Raw genomic sequence first — 20,151 nt, forward strand, 5'->3', positions numbered from 1 at the left:
GTAACTGGGTCCCTGTGCATAACATTTGTTCTTAATGAGGTGTGTCACTGCCCAGCCCCAAATATAGTTTTACCTCCTTTTTATTAGTGATTTAATATGTATTTACAAAATTGTAACAATAATGGGTGTAAAATTCCATACTTTCCCACTGCTAGAGTGTTGTGTCCTCATTGCATCCAGTGGACACTGCAATGGTTCCCCCAAGATCACATATAAGGGCTGACTAATATTTCTATAATCATCTATATTGATATTTTTTGCACACTTTTCCTATTGTCCTTCCTTTTTCTTCCTTTTTAAGTCACACCTATACCTATTAGTACTTCTGAGTGTCCTTCATTTATTCCTCTTCTCTCTCAAGGTTCTGGTGGAATTGTAGTTCAGATCCCTCTAGTTATCTTCCTTTAACATTCCTCCCCCTCTGGGATTATGGACCAAAATTCTTTTTGAGGTACAGAAGATAGGAATTTTGGCTTCTGTAATTACTTCTCCACTAGATATGGGCATTTCCAGGTGGATCCATACCCCCCCCCCCAGCCTTTTTCTGTGTTTCCTTAGTGGGGCAAGACTCTGGGGAGGTGGAGTTCCAGGACACATTGATGAGGTCATCTGCCTAGTAAGGTCAGGATGGAATCATAGTAGCATCCACAACTTTTTTTTTCTTTTTAAAATTTTGTAAAGTTTATTTTTATGAGTGATTTAATAATGACTAACAAGATTATAAGATAACAGGGATACAATTCCACACAGTTCTCAGTACCAGAGTTTTGTGGCTCATCCTCTCCACTGGAGTCTTTCCTATTCTTTATCCTTCTGGGAGTAAGGGCCAAAATTCTTTATGAGGTGCACAAGGTGGATGGTCTGGCTTCTGTAACTGCTTCTCTGCTGAGCATTTATGTTGTCAGCTTGATCCATTTTCCCAGCCTGTCTCTATCTTTCCCTAGTGTGATATGGCTCTCTCTATCATTTATTTATCATCACCATCCATTGATATGTAATTTATTTATATCTGTCTATCTACCTATCTATTAATATATCTTTCCCTAGTGGGATATGGCTCTATCATCTATTTATCATCATCATCATCATCATCATCATCATCATCACCATCATCATCATCATCATCTATCTGTATGTGATTTATTTATATCTGTCTATCTACCTATCTATTAATATATCTTTCCCTAGTGGGATATGGCTCTATCATCTATTTATCATCATCACCATCATCATCATCATCATCATCATCATCATCATCATCTATCTATATGTGATTTATTTATATCTATCTATCTATCTACTTATCTGTTCATTTACCTGTCATCTATTTGCACTCACTTTGGCAGAAAAGGAATGGAAAATTTAGCTCAAGAGTAGTAGGATAGAAATAGATAGATAGATAGATAGACAGGCAGACGGACAGAAAGACAATCACAGTAGAGTTCTATCCTCTGTGGAATCTCCCCTGGTATCATCCATAGTCATCCTGTGTGATGTAGCATTGAAACCAGGTGAGCCTACAAATTATCTTAATTTTAACTTCTTTCTTTGCACAGAGCAAAAATCTAATGAAACCACTGTAAAAAGAAGAGTGTTAGAGGTTTCTTTGTCTTTATCTATACACAGTCCTTGCCTTATCTCATATACTCACTCTATTTTCTTCTACACATGGCATTGATTTTTACACAGCTTACTTAAAAAAAATCTCCCTAACATGTTCAGTTTTTATGCAGTAAGGTTTATTGTCAATGCTGTGTATTTTAGGACTACAATGTAACATCTCTACCTGATAGATGCTGTTATACCACTGAGTGTCACCAAAATGCCAGTAACTCTCCCTCTTTGGTGGCCTTTGTTCTGCAGACTTCATCTGTGGACTTGTCTTCACCCATTGAATTTGTTTGCTTGTTTTGCTCCTCAAATTCCACTTATGAGTGAGATCAACCAGTATTTTTCTTTTCTTCTGATTTACTTTACTTGATCTGGTCCCTCTGATTCTGTCCATAGTGTAGCAAGTTCCCATCTTTTGTCACAGCTAGGTAACACTCCATTGTGTATGTATAACGTTTTCCTAAAATAAATCTTTATTATTTTAATATTTTATTTATTAATTGGAGAGATATAGAGAGAAATTGAGATGTAAGAAAGAGGGAATAGAAAAAGGGTTTCAACCAAGGATAATATATCCTGCTAGACTTTCATTCAAGCTAGATGGAGGGAACAAAACCTTCTTAGACAAACAACAGTTAAAGGAGGCAACTATCACCAAGCCGGCCCTGAAAGAGGTACTAAAAGACCTCTTATAAACAAGAACATCACTATAATACTTGTAATATATCAGAGTAAACAAATTGTTTTTTAGAACAATGGCACTACAATACATTAAATCCATAATATCAATAAATGTCAATGGCTTAAACTCACCCATCAAAAGGCACAGGGTGGGGGGATGGATCAGAACACATAACCCAACCATATGCTGCTTGCAAGAATCCCATCTGTCAAAACAAGATAAACACAGACTTAAAGTGAAAGGATGGAAAACAATCATACAGGCTAACGGTCCACAAAAAAGGCAGGAACAGCCATTCTCATCTCAGACACGATAGATTTTAAATTAAATAAAGTAATAAAAGATAGGCAAGGACATTACATAATGATTAGAGGATCAATCAGCCAAGAAGACTTAACAATTATTAACATCTATGCACCTAACGAGAGACCATCTAAATACATTAAACACCTATTGAAAGAATTTCAAAAATACATCAATAGTAATACAATAATAGTGGGAGACTTCAATACCCCACTCTCACACTTAGACAGATCAACAAAGCAGAGAACCAATAAAGATACAAGAGAATTGAATGAAGAGATTGACAGACTAGACCTCTTGGACATTTTCAGACTCCTCCACCCCAAAAAACTGGAATACACCTTCTTTTCAAATCCACACAACACATACTCAAGGATAGACCACATGTTAGGCCACAAAGACAGCATCAATAAATTCAAGAGCATTGAAATCATCCCAAGTATCTTCTCAGAACACAGTGGAGTAAAACTAACTTTTAACAACAAACGGAAAATTATTAAAAGACATAGAATTTGGAAACTAAACAACATGCTCCTTAAGAACCACTGGGTCAGAGACTCACTCAAACAGGAAATTCAAATGCTCCTGGAAACTAATGAAAATGAAGACACAACCTATCAAAATATTTGGGACACAGCGAAAGCAGTACTGAGAGGGAAACTTATAGCCATACAATCACATATTAAACACCAAGAAGAAGCCCAAATGAACGACCTTACTACACACCTCAAGGACTTAGAGGAAGAGGAACAAAGGAACCCTAAAGCAACCAGAAGGACAGAAATCACTAAAGTTAGAGCAGAAATAAACAACATCGAAAATAAAAGAACCATACAAAAGATCAATGAAGCCAAATGTTGGTTCTTTGAAAGATTAAACAAAATTGACAAACCCCTAGCCAGACTCACCAAACAAAAAAGAGAGAAGACTCAAATTAATAGAATTGTAAACGATACAGGAGATATCACAACTGACACCACAGAAATCCAGAGAATTCTGCGAAACTTCTATAAAGAACTATATGCCACCAAGCTAGAGAATCTGGAAGAAATGGAACAATTCCTAGAAACCTATGCACTTCCAAAACTGAACCAAGAAGAACTACAAAATCTAAATGCACCAATCACAGACAAAGAAATTGAAACCGTTATTAAGAATCTCCCCAACAACAAAAGTCCTGGACCAGATGGCTTCACAAATGAATTCAACAAAACTTTCAGGAAACAGTTAATACCCATACTTCTTAAGCTATTCCATAAGGTTGAAGAAACAGGAATACTCCCTTCCACCTTTTATGAAGCCAACATCACCCTGATACCAAAAGCTGATAGGGACAGAACAAAAAAGGAAAACTACAGACCAATATCTCTGATGAACATAGATGCCAAAATATAAAACAAGATCTTGGCCAACCGGATACAGCAACACATCAAAAAGATTGTTCATCATGACCAAGTGGGATTCATCCCAGGAATGCAAGGCTGGTTCAACATGCATAAATCAATCAATGTCATTCATCACATCAATAAAAGCAAAGCCAAAAACCACATGATTATCTCAATAGATGCAGAGAAAGCCTTTGAAAAAATCCAACACCCATTCATGCTCAAAACTCTACAAAAAATGGGAATAGATGGGAAATTCCTCAAGATAGTGGAGTCTTTATATAGCAAACCTACAGCCAACATCATACTCAATGGACAGAAGCTGAAAGCATTCCCCCTCAGATTGGGGACTAGACAGGGCTGTCCACTGTCACCGTTACTCTTCAATATAGTATTGGAAGTTCTTGCCATAGCAATCAGGCAAGAGAAAGAAATCAAAGGGATACAGATTGGAAGGGAAGAAGTCAAGCTCTCACTATTTGCAGATGATATGATAGTATACATAGAAAGACCTAAAGAATCCAGTAGAAAATTACTGGAAGTTGTAAGGCAATATAGCAAGGTATCAGGCTACAAAATCAATGTACAAAAATCAGTGGCATTTCTTTATGCAAACACTAAATCTGAAGAAGAAGACATCCAGAAATCACTCCCATTTACTGTTTCAGCAAAATCAATCAAATACCTAGGAATAAAGTTGACCAAAGAAGTGAAAGACTTGTATACTGAAAACTATGAGTCGCTACTCAAGGAGATAGAAACTGATACCAAGAAATGGAAAGATATCCCATGCTCATGGATTGGAAGAATAAATATCATCAAAATGAATATTCTCCCCAGAGCCATATACAAATTTAATGCAATACCCATCAAAGTTCCACCAGGCTTCTTTAAGAGAATAGAACAAACACTACAATCATTTATCTGGAACCTGAAAACACCTAGAATTGCCAAAACCATCTTAAGGAAAAGAAACAGAAATGGAGGCATCACACTCCCAGACCTTAAACTATATTATAAAGCCATCATCGTCAAAACAGCATGGTACTGGAACAAAAATAGGCATACAGACCAGTGGAACAGAATTGAAAGCCCAGAAGTAAATCCCAACACCTATGGGCATCTAATCTTTGATAAGGGGGCCCAAAGGATTAAATGGAAAAAGGAGGCTCTCTTCAATAAATGGTGCTGGGAAAACTGGGTTGAAACATACAGAAGAATGAAATTGAACCACTTTATCTCACCAGAAACAAAAATCAACTCCAAATGGATCAAAGACCTAGATGTCAGACGAGAAACAATCAAATACTTAGAGGAAAACATTGGTAAAACACTTTCCCACATACACCTCAAGGACATTTTTGATGAATCAAACCCAATTGCAAGGAAGACCAAAGCAGAAACAAACCAATGGGACTACATCAAATTGAAAAGCTTCTGCACATCCAAAGAAACTATTAAACAAACAGAGAGACCCCTCACAGAATGGGAGAAGATCTTCACATGCCAGACATCAGACAAGAAACTAATCACCAAAATATATAAAGAGCTCAGCAAACTTAGCCGCAAAAAAGCAAATGACCCCATCCAAAAATGGGCAGAGGAAATGAACAAAACATTCACCACAGAGGAGATCCAAAAGGCTAACAAACATATGAAAAACTGCTCTAGGTCACTGATTATCAGAGAAATGCAAATCAAGACAACACTAAGATACCACCTCACTCCTGTAAGAATGGCATACATCAAAAAGGACAGCAGCAACAAATGCTGGAGAGGATGTGGGGGCAGAGGAACCCTTTTACATTGCTGGTGGGAATGTAAATTGGTACAGCCTCTGTGGAGAGCAGTCTGGAAAACTCTCAGAAGGCTAGACATGGACCTTCCATATGACCCAATAATTCCTCTCCTGGGGTTATACCCCAAGGACTCCATAACACCCAACCAAAAAGAGGTGTGTACTCCTATGTTCATAGCAGCACAATTCATAATAGCTAAAACCTGGAAGCAACCCAGGTGCCCAACAACAGATGAGTGGCTGAGAAAGCTGTGGTATATATACACAATGGAATACTATGCAGCTATCAAGAACAATGAACCCACGTTCTCTGACCCATCTTGGTCAGAGCTAGAAGGAATTATGTTAAGTGAACTAAGTCAGAAAGATAAAGATGTGTATGGGATGATCCCACTCATCAACAGAAGCTGACGAAGAAGATCTGAAAGGGAAACTAAAAGCAGGACCTGATCAAATTGTAAGTAGGGCACCAAAGTAAAAACCCAGTGGTGAGGGGTAGGCATGTAGCTTCCTGGGCCAGTGGGGGGTGGGAGTGGGCGGGAGGGATGGGTCACAGTCCTTTGGTGGTGGGAACGGTGTTTATGTACACTCCTAGCAAAATGTAGACATATAAATCAGTAGTTAATTAATATGAGAGGGGGAAATCAATTGTATGTCTCAAAGTTTCTCAAAAGACAAACTGAATCTTTTTAATATATAGGCTGTGTATTTGATATGCGGACTCTCTCAAAAGCCTAGACCAAGTAGATTAGAAGCTTCCAATAGCACAGCTATATACAAGATACTGGGTACTGTCCAGCAAACCATAACAAAGGGACTTTTCAAAGTTAACCCAATTAACAAATAATGTGATGATAATATTAACTATTGATTGTCTTTTTGAAACCTAAGACAGCAGGAACCTCACATCTCCACTATAGAGCCCCTACTTCCCCCAGTCCTGGAACCCTTGGATAGGGCCCACTTTCCCGTATGCATCTCCCAATCCAAACCAAATAACATTGCATCTGTCGATCACAACCTAACCAAAGCAACGATTGCTACCTCAACATGCTTCACCTCAGAATGTATCCAGAGACTTCACGTGTGGAATGACAACCCTTCAACTTCATTACTCGGGTGAGACCTTTCCTTTAATAGTACACTCTAATTTCATCTCAGGTAGTTCACTTTCTAACAAAGTCCCATAACCTAGATATACACCAGTTTCTGTGAGAGAGAGCTTATGTGCACATGTATCCATAAACTACTGCAAAATATATACCTGAAAGCAGGACTACACTAGAGTTTGCAGTGAGTACCTCCCTAACACTTCCTCTCCACTATTCCAAGCTTGGGATCCATGATTGCTCAACAAATTGTTTGGCTTCATATGTTAACTCTCTTTTCAATCACCAGGTTCCAGATGCCACCAGGATGCTGGCCAGGCTTCCCTGGATTGAAGACCCCACCAATGTGTCCTGGAGCTCAGCTTCCCCAGAGACACACCCTACTAGGGAAAGAGAGAGGCAGACTGGGGGTATGGACCGACCAGTCAACGCCCATGTTCAGCGGGGAAGCAATTACAGAAGCCAGACCTTCTACCTTCTGCAACCCTCAACGACCCTGGGTCCATGCTCCCAGAGGGATAGAGAATGGGAAAGCTACCATGGGAGGGGGTGGGTTATGGGGATTGGGTGTTGGGAATTGTGTGGAGTTGTACCCCTCCTACCTTATGCTTTTGTTCACTAATCCTTTCTTAAATAAAAAATTAAAAAAAAAAAAGAGGGAATAGGGAGGGAGAAAGCCATGGCCTGGTGGTAGCACACCTGGTTGAGTATACACATGTTACAATGCACAAGGACTTAGGTTCGAACCCCCAGTCTTCACCTGCAGCGGGAAAGCTTTGTGATTGGTGAAGCAGAGTTGCACATATCTCTCTGTCTCTCTTCCTCTCTGTATCCCCCTTCCCTCTTGATTTCTGGCTGTCTCTGTCCAAAAAATAAATAAAGATAGTAAAAGAGAAGTCTTTAAAAAAAAAAACTTTAAATGATAAAGAGAGAGAAAGCCAAAGGAATCACTGCTTCACTGTTCATGTAGATTTTTCCCTGCAGGTATGGACCAGGGGTTTGAATCCAGGTCCTCAAACATTGCAACATGTGTGATCTAACGGGTGCCCCACTGCATAGTCTAAGTTGATTCTTTTAAATGTTCAAAAAAAGACTTCTTTGTTTGTTGAGGGGGAGAGAGAGACTAAAGCATTGCTTGACTCTGGTTTACAGTAATATTGGGTATTAAACCAGGGGAACTTAGACATGAAAGTCTAGTGCTCGTCAGCTTCAATGCCTCTTCAACCCATGCCACATCTTCTTAGTCTACTCTTCTAAAATTTGATATATTCAATAATTGATTTAGTCATTGGATAGAGACAGAGAAATTAAGATAGAAGGAGAAATAGAGAGGGAGTGAAAGATGTTCGCCTTCAGCATTGCTTCACCACTCATTAGTCTTTCTCCCTGTAGGTAGGGAATAGGAAATTGATCCCAGGTCCATATGTGTGATAACATGTACACTTGGTTGGATGCACCACCATCAGGCCTGTAAAGATGTCGTATTTCCTCCTTTTTCTAGTGACTCTGTCTCTCATGCATGTTAATTCTGCATAATAATCTTATGCTGGGAGTCGGGCAGTAGTGCAGCATGTTAAGCGCTTGTAGCACAAAGCGCAATGACTGGCGCAAGGATCCCGGTTCGAGCCCCCGGCACCCCACCTGCAGGGGGGTCACTTCACAAGCGGTAAAGCAGGTCTGCAGGTCTCTATCTTTCTCTCCCCTTCTCTACCTTCACCTCCTCTGTACATTTCTTTCCATCCTATCCAGCAACAATGACATCGATAATAGCTACAACAATTAAAAAAAACAAGGGCAACAAAAGGGAATAAATAAATAAATATTTCAAAAAAAATCTCATGCTATTCTCTAAGCATGTATTTCTTTTCATAGATGTTGTTACCACAGTTACTTTGCCTTAACTTATTATCTTCTCATCAAAATGAACAAATGAAAGGCATGTAACCGGTTCTCTGAGATGTCACTTGTGTCTCTAGCCTAGAGAAGGTGAGAAAGACGTAAATAAATGAGCTATGTTCTTAAGGAGAAGCCCAAGACATCCTGTGCACCTGCTGATGCCTTTCTCCTCACAGACACAGTCTGGGGGCAGAGATGCAAAGCTGACATAAAAATGGTTCCCAGCCTGACCTGGGCCCACCACAGACTTTTATAAAGGACAGAGTATTTGTCATTCTAATTCACATCACTGTCTGAATTCTAATTCACATGACAGTCTGGGTTTATTTGTTCCTGGGTATCTAAGGATCTCTTATTATACTGAAATCACTCTTAATTTGACTCTATTTATATTTCATGCCCCCTGCTTATTAATAGATGGACATGGTGCACCATGGTAGCTGGAAGGAATTCACACTCATATTCACTCCCTATTTAGTTTTCTCAGAAGACCTGGGGGCTATGGGTATTTATTTTAGCTATTGAATCTATCTGTATACTAATAGAATACAATATGCACAGCACAGCCATCAAAGGAAACGTCTGGTAGAAGTTGTCATGATCTAGAGAACTTAAAATGTCAACTGAAATAAATGGAATTTTTATTCAAAAAATCAAATTAAGTATATGAGCACTGTGAATGGTCTTCGGATAGATCTAAAAGAGTGGCTTCATCCTGGAGTTGTGGTGTAGATGTTTCATAAATTCTGCCAGAAGAGAGGGAGATATAGATAATATAGGGGATTCTGTAACTCAGTAGCTATCAGTACTTCTCTTGGCTCAATTTTAGCTCCATTAAACCAAGCAAGGTTATTTCCCTTTCTTTTCACCCATCTCTCTAACTCATTCTTATAGAAACCAGTGTTTAGTGGAAAACAAGGTTCATTTTCTTTTCTTCTCCATCTTTAGTTCATCCTTCTGGAACTGAACATGCTCTTTAGCAAAGAACAGGGTGATTCCAAGGACTACCACTTTCCAGGACCACTAGCTGCTTCTTGATTCTTGGCAGACACCCCTGTAATAGTTAATTGATGCCAAGTTAATGATTTTGTAGTTGAAGGCCAGTTTATTACTAGGTTCCTTTGGACTGGCTTTTTGTTATAACAAGTAGAATTGGAGCTACAGTAATCCTATAACAACTTACACAGTAGACTTTTATACCTGAACATTGGATTTCCCAGGTTTAATACTGACAGTAAATGACCCAGAAGTGAGCCAAGCTTTGATCAAAAGAATAAAATAAAAGAGTAGAATTAAATTCCTAGAAAATTTGCCCAGGTTAAGACTATCTAGAGTTTTACATTATCTTAAAAATATTTATATGCTTTCTTTGCTTGTTTAATATAAAATATTCTGAAAATCGTTAAAGGTAAGCTTAGCCATAGTATGACGTGAAGAATTTATTTGAGTGAAAATAATTTTATTGCACACAGTCAATGCACAAACTCAGGGGGAGACATGAGAGAAAAGACAGAAGCAGAGGTAAGGTGTTATTGATTATCTATAGCTTAAGGCCTGGTTGCTTGTTTATGATTGATGCTCTTTGCTTTTTTTAAAAAAAATTGTCACATCCAAGCACTTAAAAGCTTAGATTTTGGTTGTTTGTATTGGCTGCCTCAGGCCATACCACATTGGCTTCCTTGTTCAATCAATTTTACCATTCCCTCACCTGGGTCATCCTCTCCCACGTGAAATTGGTGCACAATTCAGTATTAGCTCCATTTTCTCTCACTATCAGAGCTACCCAGCACTTATCTCATCAGGAAACTCCTAGACTAGACCCCACAGAATGAGTCTTGCTGTCTTCCCTTTGTCAAACTCATGTCTTCAGTTGTCATGAGACCTCCTGACTTATTTCTGATGACTTTAAGCACATGTTTAAGATATCTGAAAGGATATTCCACACTAAGGAGACTGCAGGACAGTTACTGGAAGGGTGGCCAAGTATGCTGAATCTAAAAACAAAACAAAATTGTCAAATGTTTGTAAAAGAATTTTATCCCATGGAGTCATGTGGCTTGTTGATTGTTGATTTCTTTCTTTCTCTCTCTCATTTTTCTTCTTCTTCTTTTTTTTTTTTTTTTTTTTTGTGGTAATAGCAGTGGAGTTTATCTAGGGACAGCAGAGTTATTGGCAAGGTTGGAATTTCTGCCTTAGCAAGAGTATCTAGGTGAGTTTGTTCCCCTCCCTGCAGGAAACAAGAAGTGCTCTTATGTATCCTACACAGGCAGAAGTTCCAAGGCACAGGGCACAGTGCTCATGAATTAGGAAACGGTGTTTGAGAACAAACTGAAGGCAGGTCAGCAAATAGAGACGAGTGGTCATGCAGAAATCTCTAAAGAGACAGTGACTCTAAACTGTGTGAATGAAAGCCTAGGAAAATATACTTAGAGTTGGGGGTAGGAGCAGGAGAGATCTTCAGTGTTCCTCTCCAGATAAGACCTTTTGTGAAGTTCTCCTTCCAGCCTTCCCAAGTCCCAGTGGATGGTTTAGCTGAGTCAAGTCTGCTGCTTGGATTGGTTCCATTTTTCCCCTGGTGGGGTTGGTTGCCAGGGTCCATAGGTGTAATCATGGTTGACTCTCCTGCCGTGTAATGTGGTCATGGCTTCATGCTGGATTCTCATGGTTTTTAGTATTGTCAGTGGTTGACAGTCTTTCAGGCAGTACTGTGTCCAGCATCCTCTCTGTTACTATTATCATTCAGGTCTTTCAGAAGAAGGGAGATAATCTACCATGATAGGCTGGTGGGAGAAATGGGTTCTGATACTGTGGAACTTCTAGAACTTTCCCATGCACTTGGGATTACAATCTTAGTAACCTTCCCTTGGTAGCTTTCCATTCTGATCTTTCAATGGCATATATGGAAGACCAGGTGCCTTTCAGATCTTATAAATGGCCCTTTCTTCCCACATTTCTTTGAACAACGGCAGTCCCATGGCCAAAGCAAAAGTTTAATGGGGAAGAGAAATATCCCCCCTCAGTGGAGGAGAGTGGTGGGGAAAAGGAGTGATCATTTACTCTCATCTAATTCTCCTTCATAATTAATGCCTGAGACAGTCTTTGGTGGATAGCAGGTGCTTACTACACTGTTGTGAACTTGATCGTTAATAAAGGATTTCTGTAGCTTTCCATTTTTTTTTTTAAATCCTGCAGAGGAAACAGGTCAAAAACAGATTTAGATCTAGCTCATTCATTTAGCATTTACTCGCTTTGCCTGCAGGCCCTGTGCTAACTTGCCTGTCTTTTTCACTCCTCCATTATCTCCATGATGTCTCCTCTTGTCAATATCTGAGCTCACCCCTTGGTAGTGAACTTGACATCTGGGAAGTGAGCACTAAGTACTCCTTGAATTAAGAACAAAGGCACATCAGTTAGAAAAGAGAGAAAGAAAGCAGAAAGGAATCAAAGCAAAGCCAAGAAAAAAAAATTTAAAAGGCAAGTTGTTGCTTATGTGGCAAGATCTTCTCTTCCCTTGTAGAGTTTATAATCCTTTTATAATCTGTGCCTCCACATGTATGAGGGTATGTGTTCTTTCCTTTGTAGTGATGGTCCAAAACTTGTTGTTACCAGTTGTCAGTATAATTCACAAAAAAAGCAACAAAATAGTTTCTCCATTGGCTTGTCTTTTCTGGCTTGTCAGTTATACAGCATACCTGCAACAAGCATCGGACTTGCAAGATTACATTAGGTTTGAAGTCCCTGGATACATAATATAATTTTCTCTCCTCCTATCCTTCTAATGAATAAATAGATAAATTCTTTAAAAAAGATATTTTTAAAAGAAGGAAACATTTAGTGTATGATTATATATGTATAGTTTACAAATGTATTTAACATCATCTTCTATCTACAGATGTTAAATACAAAAGTGTTTAACATCATCTCCAGAAGGCACAGTTTATTTGTCTGAAGGAAGAGATTGCTAAGAATACCAGAGATGGGTTCCTGGGGAGATGTTTGTACTCACTGTTCCTTGTTCTACGTGGTTTCCACATATATGTACTCTGAGAATTTATCTTTATACCACTTCTCATTGATCATCCTCAGGTATATTTCTAGGAGTTAGGATGCTTGTCTTCAACTCTTTGTCACTACTCACCAAACTACTGATCATCAAAATCCTGGATACTCAACCAACAATGTATTTTTGTCTTGTGTCTTCTCTCATGATGCTAGTACCTCTCCTGAGCTGCCCATGGTGTCCTCTTTCACTCTGGAATCATTTAGAAAGAGGGCGTTTCTGAGTGACATGCTCAGTTCTCAGTGCCATCTTCTGGGTGATTCTGTGAGGCCCAGAGCTCCAGTGTCAAGCCTTACTATGTAGCCTTATTTTTTTTTCCCCACTGAGAAAAGGTAAAGTGAAGTATTAGAGAAAATCAGATAAGCAAGTGAAAAATCATTTCTGTCTTTCTTCTCCTCCTTCTTCTTTCGGGGTGTCTCTCTCCTTCTCCGGCGGGGTGGTCTCCAGGGGAAAGGTAACGGGCTGGTTCTTTCTCGCTCACGACAGGGGTGACACGAAGTAAAAGACACCAGGGGACTCTTAGCGTGAATCTAGAATCTGAGTCCTCGAGTCCCAGAATCCTAGAGTCCGTTTATTAGCAAAATGGACATGAGTTAAATAGAAAAGCAATGGAGGTAATTATTGTTGAAATATGACAAAAATTACAGGTTTCTTAACAGTCAGCATGCCCCTAAGGTAGGGGGCTGGTATGACAGGAATTGATGAGATACAAGACAGTTATTCTCCATGACACAAGCAGCTTAATTATCCAAAGGTATTTAAGAGAAGCATAGGGGTTAAACCCGTAGGGTGAAACAGAAAGAAGATGAATATCAAAAGCCATATAGTTTGGAATTTCTCTTGTCTGGGGTCTGAGGTGTGTGATGAAATGTGTGATAAGGTGTGTTCTTCTGTGATCAGAAAGTGACTTTGAATGACTGAATCTGCGGCCATGTGGCCTGCAGTTAATGGAGGGAAGTACTGGGGTATCTGTGGGCCTGAGAGTCAAGAAGGAAAGAACCAAGTCTGAGTTTCCCCCCTTATGCTCACCTCGGTTGAGAGAGACTTACCAAGAGGTTATCTTCTCAGACCTCCATCCAAAGATGGGGGTAGTTCTCCCTAAGCTCTATCAGGCTTACACATGTTACCAACATTCTTCTATGAATATACAAATACAGACACCAAAGAAAGATAAGGGAATCCATAAGAGAAAAAAAATACACAGCTATACCTTCACACAGAAGTCAGGTGCTGGACTTTCTTACACATTGAGAAAGTTCCTGCTGTGGGAACATAAACCATCACATTTGTCAAACTTGGCTTCATGCCAACCTATGGGATTAAATCAAATTAAAAGCTTCTGCACAGCAGAAGAAACCACTACCCAAACCAAGAGACCCCTCCCAGAATGAAAGAAGATCTTTATAAGCCATACATCAGATGAGAGGCTAATAACCAGAAAATATAAAGAGCTTGCCAAACTCAACCACAAGAAAACAAATAACCCCATCCAAAAATGGGGAGAGGACATGGACAGAATATTCACCACAGAAGAGATCCAAAAGGCAAAGAAACACATGGAAAATAGCTCCAATTCTTTGATTGCCAGAGAAATGCAAATAAAGACAACAATGAGATACCACGTCACTCCTGTGAGAATGTCATACATCAGAAAAGGTAACAGCAGCAAATGCTGGAGAGGTTGTGGGGTCAAAGGAAACCTCATGCACTGCTGGTGGGAATGTCAGTTGGTTCAATCTCTGTGGAAAACCATCTGGAGAACTCTCAGAAGGCTAGAAATGGACCTACCCTATGATCCTGCAATTCCTCTCCTGCGGATATATCCTAAGGAACCCAACACACCCATCCAAAAAGATCTGTGTACATATATGTTCTTAGCAGCACAATTTATAATAGCCAAAACCTGGAAGCAACCCAAGTGTCCAACAACAGATGAGTGGCTGAGCAAGTTGTGGTCTATATACACAATGGAATACTACTCAGCTATAAAAAAAAAAAAGGTGACTTCACCGTTTTCAGCCGATCCTGAATGGACCTTGAAAAATTCATGTTAAGTGAAATAAGTCAGAAACAGAAGGATGAATATAGAATGATCTCACTCTCAGGCAAAAGTTGAAAAACCAGAAGAGCAAACATAAGTAGAATCTGAACTGGAATTGTAGTATTACACCAAAGTAAAAGACTTTAGAGTGGGTGGGGGGGAGAATACAGGTCCAAAAAGGATGAAAGAGGACCTAGTGGGGATTGTATTGTTATATGGAAAATTGGGAAATGTTATGCATGTACAAACTATTGTATTTACTGTCAAATGTAAAACATTAATTCTCAGTAAAGATATTAAAAATGAAAAAAATAAAAAACAATATTTGATGATACAACACTGTAATAAATCATGACAAAGCATCCCCCAAGTGCAACATGACATATGCAAAGTGGAGAAAAACAAAACCAGTAAAGTTTCTTTTTTTATAACATTGATGAGTCAGATTCTTAACTATGCTGATCATAAAAAATATTTATCCTTATTGATAATCATTTTATTTAGCAACTGAGACAACAAAAGGAACATCTTGAATTTTTAGTAATTGTTTATACTCAATTTTAATTGAACACTTACCACATATTTAATGACTTAAAATAGTGGACATATATGTTATGACAGCTCTGGAAAATCATAATGTCACCAAGGTCTTGTTGAACAAAGAAAGGACAATAAGATTGTAATTCCTCTGGAGACCCCTTGGAAAACACCATTTCCATCTCTTTCTCTCTCTCTCTCTCCGTGTGTGTGTGTGTGTGTGTGTGTGTGTGTGTGTGTGTGTGTGTGTGTGTGTGTGTGTTTGTGTGTGGCTTCACACATTCTTTGACTGGTGTGCCCTTTCTAAAGCCAATTATGAGGTACTCTCTTCGATTCTGGTCTTCTATTCTGTCTCCTTTCTGAAAGAATTCTTGAGACTTGATTAAACCCTGTCATCCATGCTAATCTAAAGTGATATTAATCAGTAAACCTCAGTATAAATCTTAGTTCTCTCTTATTACCTTGTCTAACCAAACCATAAGTCTGGGAGTTAGGAACTTGGGCACGAATTCCAGAATCATATTCAGTAGGATTATTAGATATGGCTGCAAACAGGGGGTAAGAAAAAGCAGAGACTGGTAAGGAAAATTTAGGAAGAAGGAACTTGAGTAATTTGGTGTTCTTTCTAGAATTTCATGGATTTAGTACAGCTTATGATTTAGGTCAATCTCTTATTGATAGTGTATAGCAAGACTGTGGCTCAGCTATGCTTCTTTACACAGGATTGGACACTTTGGAGGCAAGTTGGGGGCCCCTTAGTGAGGTTGGGGTATGGTCACAGGAGAGGCAGCTTTAGGTGAAACTTTAAGAATAAAGGGCAAACTAATGTTCTGACAGCAGGAAGAGTGTGTGTACAGGACTCAGGAAGGAAACATTAGAGTCTGGAGGACCTGAGCAAAGCTTAACTCTGACCCTTCCCGCCTCCTAGCTGATGGGCCTTAACTCAATCTCTTTTCCTCTCTGGGCTCCAGTTTTTTCTCTGCAAAGGCTTCAGTAAGGAAGTCCCTTCACATTAATGGAATGGACCTGGAGTGCCTTTCATTACTAGTCCAAGTGTTAATTCCCAGATGGTCCATTGTAATAAGATTTTTTTTTTTTTGCCTCCAGGGTTATTGCTGGGTTTCAGTGCCTGCACTTATGAATCCACGACTCCTGGAGACCATCTTTTCCCATTGTTGTTATCATTCCTGCTGTTGTTGTATAGGACATAGAGAAAATGAGAGAGGAGGAGAGGATAGAAAGGGGGAGAGAAAGAAGGACACCTGCAGATCTGCTTCACCAACTGCAAAGAGACCTCCTGCAGGTGGGGAGCTGGGGGCTTGAACCAGGTTATTGTGCCCGTCTACGCGTTGCTCTGTGCTTTACCCGGTGTGTTAACCACCCGGCCCCCTGTAATAAGATTCTAACATGTTAACTTTAGGAGGCAGTGTATGGGTACTCTTGCATTGCTTTTTACAACTTTCCTTTAAGCCAACATAAATCAACATTACAAAGTTAAGTCTTTATATTAAACATGTTGATGCCACAGAGACAGAAAGCCTACTGGTAAATCGTGTAATACTCCTGGGAAGTAGCTGTTACTTCTTATTCAGACTTGGAGATTTAAAGCTATGAAAGTATCCCTCTATTTCTAATTTCCTGAGTTTTCCTTTTAATAAACACATGATGAATATTAAAAAAGGAGTTCACGGGGGTCGGGCGGTGGCGCAGTGGGTTAAGCGCAGGTGGCGCAAAGCGCAGGGACCGGTGTAAGGATCCCGGTTCGAGCCCCCGGCTCCCCACCTGCAGGGGAGTCGCTTCACAGGCGGTGAAGCAGGTCTGCAGGTGTCTATCTTTCTCTCCCCCTCTCTGTCTTCCCCTCCTCTCTCCATTTCTCTCTGTCCTATCCAACAACGAATTGAGTCAACAAGGGCAATAATAATAGCCACAACGAAGCTACAACAAGGGCAACGAAAGGAGGAAAAAGTGGCCTCCAGGAGCGGTGGATTCATGGTGCAGGCACCGAGCCCAGCAATAACCCTGGAGGAGGAAAAAAAAAAAATTAAAAAAAAAAAAAAAAAGGAGTTCACAGGATTAGGAGATAAATGATAAGCCCACAGCATGGCATCTGTCTTTAGATTCATTAGATATTGTTATAAATAAATAAATTATTATATAGAAATATAAATTCTGGACAAAACCCAACCCCATGTTCCTAAAATAAACCTCAACTCGTCATTGTCTTTGATTTGGACTTTGTCAATTTCTCTTGCTGTGGTTTTCTTTAGAATGTTTGCATCAGTATTCATAGTTATGTGTTTCTACAATTGCTTTCAAATTCATCCTATGTTGCCAGGATGTTTCATAAAAGGAATACAGAACTTTATAAAAACTAGAAGGGAGGAAGATAAAGAAGGAAAGACACACACACACACACACACACACACAGAGAGAGAGAGAGAGAGAGAGAGAGAGAGAGAAGGAGTAGTGAAGCCCTTGCTACAAGAAGAACCAATGCCTATGTTCTACACGACACACTTAAATGCATCAAATTACATGTATGTTTCCTTTCTGATGTCAAGATCAGTTGGTTACAGTCTGAGTAAATTCTCTTTTTGACATGTGGCCATTACTTGTTCCTGTTTTGCTGCAAATACAGAAAGTATACAGAGATAAGTAAGTGAATATACTTGTCTAGAAATCCTATCTGTTTACTAGTACAGATGGATATATTTTAGGTCAAGCTATATACTCTTCTGGACTTTTAACTAAGTGCTGAATTACTTGGAAGATAGCCAATGGAATAGGAAAAAAGCCATTTTGTCCAGTCCCAGATGAGACCAGAATGGCTGTTTTCACTCCATCTAGCACCTCTTTTAGTAGTTCTGTCTATTTAGATTCACTTGGTTAAGTGTAACAGAAAAGCAATCTTCAAGTACATAAAGCATGGCTTTAAAGATGATAAGATACAAAGACCTGTACATAGGTTGGAAAGGAATATAAATGCTGAGCCCAGCAGTCTGAAGAAGAAATGTTAAGTGTCAGCTCAACCTTTCCAAAGGCTTTGCTACGGTGCCTCGACCCAATCCCTGCAATCATGACGACACAGAAGACTTTCAAATTAAATTATGTTGGTTTTATTAGGAAATGAATTGAATCAGGATTCATTAATTTATAAACATTGGAACAGAGTAAGGGGAAGGGTGCCCCGAAATAGCACAGCCAATCATAATAACCAGCAGACACTTTGCATTTAGACAAGGAAGGGAAGAAGCTCTTTCAGTGGTGAGGGAAGTGGGCTCAGTGGAGCAGTTACTTAGATACTAACCTTTTTTTTTTTTCCTCACAAAGCAGGCTGCAAAAATAGGCAATAATTCAGTGTTCAAATATGCTTTGAAAGTTTCCTCACTGTAGCTGCTTTTTTAAAAATGGCAGCTACCCTGCTGCATTAATATCCAATTTTATACAGTTGTTAAAGATAAATGGGTTCTTCCTGATCAAATTATAGGAGGATGAGTAATTTTATACTACATAATTGGTGAGCTGGATAATTCAATAAGTCCATTTGCTGTGGTTGACTTCTTTGCACGAGTGGAATTTCTTTAACGAGGAAGGCAGTTTTGTCAAAACAGCTGCCAAATAGCAGTGGCATTGATGCATTCATTAGTTGGCAGGGCCAGGTGGTGGTGCACCTGTTTGAGTACATACATTAGAGTATGCAAGGACCCAGGTTTGAGCCCCCAGTCCCCACCTGCAGGGGGAAAGCTGAGTGGTAAAGCCGAGCTGCAGGTGTCTCTCTGTCTCTAACCCTCTCTCTCACCCCCTTCCAAGCCTATCTCTGGCTGTCTCTATCCAATAAATAAGTAAAGATAAAAATAAATAAATCAAATATTCATCAGTGAATTCATTAAAGATTCTCCAGTTTTAAAACACACTACCTCTTTGGGGGGAAAGTGTAAGTAGACCGACTTTTGTCTCGTTTCAGCAAAAGACGGTGGGAAACAATATAAGTATGACACCTTGTTTGAAAATATCAGCTACTCAACAATGAAAACATCCTACAAAGTTTACTTAAGGCCTATTTTTTAAAAATGTGTTTATTTCTCTGAATATGAATAATGGACATTTAGCTCTTCATACTTTAACAGACATTTCCCCCCTTTTGTTATCCTTGTTTTTTTTATTGTTGTTGCAGTTATTGTTGTTGCTGTTATTTGTGTCATCATTGTTGGATAGGACAGAGAGAAATGGAGAGAGGAGGCAAAGACAGAGAGGGGGAGAGAAATACAGACACCTGCAGACCTGCTTCACCACCTGTGAAGCTATTCCCTTGCAGGTGGAGAGCTGAGGGCTTGAATGAGCAACCTTACGCCGGTCCTTGTACTTAGCACCATGTGCACTTAATCCACTGTGGTACTGCCTGACCCCCACTTAATTCCTTTTTATTGAAATGTAGGGCTAGATCACTTTTAATAATTTCACCAATAAATTAAGCTACAAAGACCATTTTTCTCAAGGCACCTAGTCCCCACTTCCTATTCTACTGTTACCTCCATTTTCATATATTTTGGATTTTTCAAATGTATACTTCTAAAATGCACTTCTCATGGTAACTAGTCTCTTTGTAATTATACATATGCATGCATAACTGCTATGTTTATTAAATAATAACATCCGCCTATTCTTATTTGTATCCCCTACCCCCACACGTTTCATGTTGACCTTATATCTTGAGGCATCTCTGGGATCT

The sequence above is a fragment of the Erinaceus europaeus genome, chromosome 15, assembly GCF_950295315.1.
Source record: "Erinaceus europaeus chromosome 15, mEriEur2.1, whole genome shotgun sequence".
NCBI classification, from domain to species: Eukaryota; Metazoa; Chordata; class Mammalia; order Eulipotyphla; family Erinaceidae; genus Erinaceus; species Erinaceus europaeus.